Genomic DNA, 6,000 nt, shown 5'->3' on the forward strand with positions numbered 1-6,000 from the left:
TATTTAAGAACAAACCATGAGAAGGATTACATTGTTGGGAATTTATCAGCCACCTATGACAAGGAATGTCCACGCTTATGTAGAACAGTGATCCTAATGCAAAAAGAGGACACCTATGTCAAGAGTGGTAGCAGACACCTGCAATGCTACATATAAGAGTAAGGCACCCGTGGAGAAGAGAGATCACTAAGGTAGAAAGAGATAGGACATCTAAGAATGAGAGAGAGAGAGAGAGAGAGAGAGAGAGAGAGAGAGAGAGAGAGAGAGAGAGAGAGAGATGGGAAAGGCTCTCCATGTGGATAGCAAGTTGCTCATACAAGTGACCAAGGGTGGTTCGACATAGAACTGACATGACCTATAGATAGACTCAAGGTACACACACATGTGACTGCTACTGACACTGCCAATTTCTCCTGCACATGAGACCACTGGCAACAACTTCTCTTGCACATGATACCAATGGCAACAATTGGGAATCCACTGAGAAAGCACGATCACAACAAAACTAGATCTCCTCCTGAAATAGGAGGACGTATCTTGAGGGTCATTGGATCTAGGAATATTGTACGGAGTGCATGGAGAACTGATTGTAGCATGGGTGGAAGAACCTCCAAAGTATCTAATTGAAGATCTTGTGATGCGTGCCTCTTCTACTGCTTCTCATCAATGGCTATCCGAAAATATAGATCTTGGTCTTCCAAAAATGCTAGGGATGTCCTTGAGCATGCTGCCCATGCCAAGAAAAAATGCTAGGGAAAGCTGCCTGCTGCCCTCCAACTGTTGCTCTGTGGGGCTGAATTGCATGCCATAAGGGCTCCCCCCCCTGCTCACATATATAGGCCCAGCTTGACCCGATCCTCAACCTCCATGATAGTATATATATGTCCCAAAAATAGTGGAGATAGGGAAAGTAGGGTCTACTAGCCTATAGGGTCCTAGGGAAAGTGGGGGAAAAATACCCAAGGCAAGAGGAGCCTACAAGGCCATGGAACCAAGGCAAAACCCAAGGCTAATCATAGGTAGATAAATTGACATGAGAAAACTACCTCATATTGGTCGGGAGTAGCCACAAAACAACCCTCACTCCCTAACACCTGTCCCTGGGAGAAAGTGGGATCGATTGGATGAATCTAGAGAGATTCTTAAGCTCTACACCCCCTCTCAGCTCTTGGAAAGGAGTATGGACCAAGAAGCTGGAGTGAGAAAACTACAACTATAAAGAGAGGATTTCATGGACGAGGATATTTGCTATGGAACTATGAGGTCGAATAGTACCTGGCTAGTATACCATCCAACCACTACCCCCAAAAGACATCCGAGAAGTAACCTGTTGTCCAATGAAAGTTAATACATCTCTATCAAGATTCTCCTCAACACAGCCAACTCACAAGTTGCATAACCAACATTTGAAAAAAGTACAACTATCGATCAATCCAAGAGAATGCATCAAAATTGAGACTAAAGGCATAAACTAATGGTATATGTATCATTTTCCAACTCTAAAGTGCTCCACTCTCAAGGCATAAACTACTGGTATATGTATCATTTTCCAACTCTAAAGTGCTCCACTCTCAAGGAAAGAGTCAAAAACCTACACCTTCGGTCATATGCAACATGTTGAAATCTCCAAGCTACCTATGAGAAGTCCAAAGAAGGGGACAACCAAAGCTACTGATAAATCAACTGTCTGATGAAAGAACCAAATAATTGCACTAACCACCATATGTAATGATGAGTTGCAAACTATATCTGAAGGAACTTTTTTGCAATTGAGAGTGCAAACTAATATTGACCTTTATCTGTTTGGAACACATCCCGAAAGAGTATCACCCCACTCTCAGAGTGAATCAAGAACTAACATCTAATATAAAGGAGAACACATTAAAACTGAGATTGTAGCTAATACAGAAAGATCAAGAGACCCTGCACCCAAGCTTTGCAAAAGAAGAACAAGGTGATATAGAAAGACACCAGATAGATTGTCAATCCTATTTGCTACACATAGAACCATTGGTATTGAAAGGAATGAGTCCATGGAAATTGACTCTCAAGCTTGACATCCTTCCTAAGGCAAGTAAACCAAGGACTAGAAGACACCGTGCATGATACTCCAGTGAACGGAGCACCAATAGTCGACTAAAGATAATAACCGGGAAGCCCCCTCTGAAAGAGAAGTATTCTCAAAAGTATGCTATGAGCTAACACCTCATTCAACCCCATGTTGGAACAAAGCAAACATTGTCATTGAAAGCTCAAGAGCTATAGCCAAGATAGGAAGTGCATGTCTAGCTCAATCTTGGGAAAAGAGGATGAGTACTACCAAAAAGAAATATGAGACAACTTGGAGTAAAACTGATTCCTTTGTAACTGAATAACAAAGCTTGAATCTCATAGTACTCGAGACTCAAAGAGAATCAAAACCAAATGTAAACCACTCCCTACATTTTTCAAGATCAAACCTGTAGGTACAACTCATTACAATATGTCAAACTGCATACAAGCTCAGAAGAGCATATATATTCCCACCATTGTAACTTGCTTCCTTAAAATCTTCACCAAAAACGATCCTTTGTACTTGTGCTAAAGAGAACATATCCACAACTGAACCTTAGGGGGGTCACTATGTATAAATTGTGTATATCGCGTGTATTCAAGGACTTTTTTCTAAACTCCTTATCTGTGAATTTTTGACAAATAAAATACACCCTTTTCCTATTCAATCTATAAATTTTTTTCCCAATTTCATTTTACGATACCCTTCTGTATGTGAATATATGAGATCAAATTTTTTTAATAACCCTTTTGTTACACTCACGTGATAGTAATTATTAGGTGACCCCCTCGAGAATTGAGTTGTGCAATCAATGTCCAATACACAACATGACACCAATACTCAAAGGAAGAGTAAAGGAACCACCTAGGAGAATTGCAACAAGCCCATGAAGAACACTAGGGCTAATCTGTAACATGCCAGAAAGCTAGGCAAAAAATTGCAAGGGAAAAGAAACTGTTATAATTGCCACCCGTTACTAGATCTGCACCCGAACAATTGCCCCCAAGGTTGGAGATCTCCAAAGGGATGTATGGAAAAAGCATCCACAATATTTTGACTACGGGAGTAGGAGCTAGATGTTCCCACTAACTGTTGACACTATGTGCAAACCTGTCATCCAAAGGATCTCAACAAATCGACTATCGAACATCAAGAAAATTGCCCATAAGAGGTTGCAAACTTGTTCACAACTAGTGTTGACAAGCTCATAAGAGATCGTAAACGTGTCCCAAAATTTGTACTGACAAACTCATAAAAGGGCAAAGGAATGACCAAATTTGTAGGGCCACATTACAACTAGGGAAAGAGAGAACATGGAGATAGGATAAGTCCACACTCCAACAAAACCTCCTTCAACTGTTGTCATTGTCGGCTAAGCATCTAGCACCACATGCTCCACCTCTAACTTGGATGATCAAACAAGAAGTGGATCTGGAGATAAAAATATCCCCCTTTGACCTTCAAAGCATATCAAACGAACAAGAGTCAATTGAAGATGGAATTGGAGCTTCCATCTTTAGATGGACAAAGAAAATCAAAGAACATCCTCCACTTCTATAGAAAAACGATCCCCCTCTGTCGTCCATAATCCATAATTTCATACAAAAGTGCAACTAAATCATCGACATGCAACCCATCGGCAGATAGGTAGCTCCGTTGACAATTCCAAGAAAGACATGCATTTGCAAAAGACAAAAAATCTTCCAATCTATCTTCTTGAAGAAAACAAAATCATAGAAACCTACTCCAGAAGTGTTGAAGAAGGTCACAATGCTGTCTAAACACTTCTCTGAAGAAGAATCTAGAAATAAATAGCTTTCCCTTCGAATCCAATGACTGCATGCTTGTTCCCCTTGAGGGAAGGGAGGGAAACATGACTCCATTTAGCAAAACCAAATCATTCTAGCATTGACACATCTTCCTCCATCAGATTCCCCTCAATGAAGAGAGGTCGGTGTAACCAAGGGTGAAGATGGGGAAGTCATAGACGACGCTTCATAGCCTCCACATATCCAAATTTAACCCAGAAAAGATAGCAAGCTTCTTCTTTCTCAAGTCCAAAACAACATTGGATCAGCCAAATCCAAGCATCCAAGGTGGTAATGTCACCAAGGGCTCTGATACCATGTCAACATTGGCAGTGAAAGATGCAACGAAGGCAATAATTTTCTCGTGATCTGGTGGACACCTTGACTTCAATCTAGAAAACTTGCAATGCCACATACGGGAACAAGGGTCCTATGGAGAAGAGAGATCAGTGAGGTAGAAAGAGACATGAAATCTGAGAGAGAGAGAGAGAGAGAGAGAGAGAGAGAGAGAGAGAGAGAGAGAGAGAGAGAGAGAGAGAGAGAGAGAGAGAGAGAGAGAGAGAGAGAGAGAGAGAGAGAGAGAGAGAGAGAGAGAGAGAGAGAGAGAGAGATGGGAAAGGCTCTCCATGTTGATAAGAAGTTGCTCATAGAAATAACCAAGGGTGGTCTGGCATAGAGCTGACATGCCCTATGGATACACCTCAGGTACACACACAACTACAATTGCTGTTGACACTACAAAATGTTCCTACACATGAGACCACTAGCAACAAATGAGACCCATTGAGCAAGTACAAGGACAAAAAATCTAGATCTCCTCCTCGCAAAGGGAGACAAGCCTTGAGCATCATCGGATCTAGGACTGTTGTACGAGGTGCATGGAGAAGTGACTGCAGCATGGGTGGAAGAACCTCTGGGGTATCTGACTGGAGTTCTCATGCTGCATTCCTCTCTTATTGATGCTACTCATCGATGGATATACAAAAACATAAATTTGGGCTGCCCAAAAATGCAAGGGCTTCCCCCTATGCATGCTGTCCATGCCAAGAAAAAATGCTAGAGCAAGTTCCCCGAACAAGTAGGAACCACTGAGCAACTACAAGGGCAAGAAGTTGAGATCTCTTCCTAGCCAAGGGAGACATGCCTTGCGGATCATTGGATCTAGGATTGATGTGCGAGGTGCATGGAGAACTGACTGCAGCATATGTGGAAGAACCTCTGGGGTATCTGACTGGAGTTCTCATGTTGCATGCCTATCTTATTGATGTTGCTTATCGATGGCTATGCAAAAACATGTTGCATGCCTATCTTATTGATGTTGCTTATCGATGGCTATGCAAAAACATAAATTTGGGCTACCCAAAAATGCTAGGGCTGCCCCTTATGCATGCTGCCCATGCCAAGAAAAAATGCTAGGGCAAGCTCCTTGCTGGCCTCCAACTACTACCCTCTAGGGCACCCAATGGAGGGTGCTCCCCTTTGGGGTTGAACTACATGCCATAAGGAATCCCCCTTGTTCACATATATAGGCCTAGCCCGTTCCAATCCTTAGCCCCATGATAGTATATAAATGTGTCAAAAATATTGGAGATTGGGAAAGTGGGGTCTACTGATGTATAGAGTCCTGGAGAAAGTGGGGAAAAAAAACCCAAGGCAAGGGGAGCCTACAAGGCCATGGAGCCAAGCCAAAACCTAAGGCTAAACATGTCTAGGCATAGCTCGACATGAGAAAACTACATCATACTGACTGGTCACAACCACAAATAGCCCTCACTCCCTAAGACTTGTCCCATGGAGAAAATGGGACCGACTGAACAAATCCAAAGGATGCCTGATCTCTAACAACCTATACTTGATGCTACTTTGTTCCAAATATCCACTGTACCAAAATGGAGAAAATATTTGGTAGAATACTTAACAAATCAAAGATTTTGTAAAGACATGAGAAAACATTACCAAAAGGAAATTGAAATAGAAGGAAGGAATTATACAATGATTGGACAACAATTGTACCAAAGAGGGAAAGATCTAGAGCTAAAACTTTGTGCCAATGAGGATGACCATATCCCTATCTTATTTATCCCCTGTCACTTCCCCATATTAAATGATCACTTTAACATGAGAAAATCATTTAGGAGA

Source organism: Adiantum capillus-veneris, chromosome 24, assembly GCF_014529385.1.
Source record: "Adiantum capillus-veneris isolate H3 chromosome 24, ASM1452938v2, whole genome shotgun sequence".
Classification (NCBI taxonomy): domain Eukaryota; kingdom Viridiplantae; phylum Streptophyta; class Polypodiopsida; order Polypodiales; family Pteridaceae; genus Adiantum; species Adiantum capillus-veneris.